The sequence below is a fragment of the Micromesistius poutassou genome (genome assembly GCF_964030765.1).
Source record: "Micromesistius poutassou genome assembly, chromosome: 8".
In the NCBI taxonomy this organism is placed as follows: domain Eukaryota; kingdom Metazoa; phylum Chordata; class Actinopteri; order Gadiformes; family Gadidae; genus Micromesistius; species Micromesistius poutassou.
This window is the reverse complement of record NC_140278.1, coordinates 17,862,932-17,865,542: the sequence shown is the minus strand read 5'-3', so window position 1 is coordinate 17,865,542 and position 2,611 is coordinate 17,862,932.

Sequence of the window (2,611 nt, the reverse complement as noted above, 5' to 3'; positions counted from 1 at the left end):
CCACTACCACGCACACATGCACATGAGCGCCTCCCCCGTGTTAGGGGGTGGAGGGGGGGGGAGAGAAGAAGCACACTCCCTCTCCCTCCTCCCCCACCTCCCCCCCACCCCTCCCTCTCCCCATGGACACGTTTTGGATTTAGTGCAAGAGGAGGTGGAGCACCGGGGGGGGGGGGGGGGGTGGAGGTGCGGTGGTGGACTATGTGGGGGGGGGGGGGGGGTGGAGGGGATGCAGGGGGGTGGAGGAGGTGGGGGTGGTGGTGTTGGTGGAGGAGAATGTGGAATGTAACATTTAAACACCCTGGACAGGGTGGAGGAATGAGCAGGCAATCAGGGGATGTGTTAGGGAGGATCAGGAAAGTAAAGAAAGAAGATCAGTGGAAGTTAAGGAATTCATTATTAGAGATGAGGGGAAGAAACTGTAAAGTGAGGCTGTGAGAAAGAGTGGAAGAGAGTTGGTGTGTGTGTGTGTGTGTGTGTGTTTGTGTGTGTGTGTGTGTGTGTGTGTGTGTGTGTACATGTGTGAGTGTGTGTGTGTGTGTGTGTGTGTGTGTGTGTTTGTGCATGTTAGTGAGTGCATGTTAGTGTGTGCATGGTTGTGTGTGAGCGGGTGTGAGTGTGTGCGCGTTTGTTTGTGCATGTATGTGTGTGCATGCATGCGTGTGTGTGCGCCTGTGTGTGTGTGTGTGTGTGTGTGTGTGTCTGTGTGTGAGTGTGTGTGTGTGTGGGAGCGAGAGAAGTAGTGCGACAGCGGGAGCAGGGGGGGGGGGGGGGGGGTAGTGTTATTCACTGCAGTGCTGCAGACAGGGAAAGGGAGAGGTTGGTATGCACTCTGAAACGTACGCTGCCAAACACTGTCTCAAACCGAGCGCAGGGACCTGAGCGTGCACATAGTTTTATACGTTACACGATTCAACCACGGACCGTGGAGAAAGACACGCCGCCCCGACGACCTACAAAGGGCGGCGTGCTCCGGTGCGTGACCCCCATCCCACCGTCTTTCTTACATCACCAGTACGATTTCATACTTCATAACAATTGTTAGAAGTGATAGGAGAATCATTTCAGATAAATAGTTATTATAAGAGTTATATATGTGAATTGCATCATCATTTATATATATATACAGTGTATGTATATATATGTGTAAGTATATATATATATGTACAGCGTAATATGTATATATATATATGTGTGTATTTATATTTATATTGGAGGAACTGTGCTATGAAATATCATATGGAGAATACAACTTTATCTCTTACATATTTGTTAGGGCAAATAATTTGTACCTTGTTGTACATAGTATTGCGTTTGGATTTGTTTGGGGTATTGATGTTAAAATCAACTTATGAATGAAGCTTGAGAATGAGAATGGCACAAATTGACTCGGTCAGATCATGGATTACCTGGTCCGACCCATTCTGCTTTCGATTAAGACTCCGCAACAAGCTCACTCCACCCACTAAGCTCCCCTCTTCTCTGGATGGACGGTAGTAACGGACTGATCAATGAACACGTTTAAATATACAGTAAACTATATTACCGCATATGGATTTAGGAGTTTACCGCCCTCTAGTGGCCACCGACCTGTAGCTCTCTCGTCCATGGGCCCGTCCATGTTTGATACCTTGTCATGCTCCATTGTCTCTTCACTCACCTGCAGCATGTGCAAACCGCTGGTGCGACACCAATGACTTGGATGGGTGCCTCGGCCTCTCCAGGGGGATCGGTCATTTTCAGTGAAAGGAAAAAAAAAGCTAACAAAAACAAAAACAAACAGAGCTAGTCATTTGAGGAATGTCCTTTTAATGGATTCACTGGATTTAATGGAGATTGTTGTGGACATTTTTAAATTACGCTTATCTGATTTTGTACTTATGTTGAAATCTTATATGATCAAGATATATTATGAAACTGTAGTTACTGATTAAAATACTGTCATATTCTTGGTTCTTTATTCTTTTTTCTATAGTTTAGAAAATGGATCAAAATGGTTATTACTTTTTTTTATTTGCTATGGGTAATTACATATATTGCACCTTTTATGCCCTTCAAAATGTATTATTTCTGAAAGTATTTATGAACTGGCCTTGTTATGGTATTATTTGCATATATGGCAGCAGAACCAGATTAGTATATAAACAACTGGAAATAAACATAAAACCTCAAGCAATATTATATATTAGGAGAAAACTGTATTTTCATGTATAATAAATGTAAGACAATTTGATTTCCAGAAAGCAGTCGGTGGGATACATCAGTAAATCTCTTTGAAGATAGCAGTGTGATGCTTATGACTTTATTCCATTTTATAGATGACATCGAAGAAGGCAATGAACTCTGAATCCACCCCAAATACACTATATATGTTGTTCCTGAATACTTAATACATTTCTTACTTAGTAAGACATGTTCAATCACTTAAAAATGACTAATAAGACAATAAGATAAGGATTCATAAGATCACTTATAGTAAGATAATGTGGAACAAATTATTTAGAATAGTTTGATAATGCGACATAAACACTTAATAATGTTTCAGTTCATGATTAGTTCAAGTAGTTTGAAAGAATTAGTTAAGTCTTTTGTGCATACATGAATGCAGAGG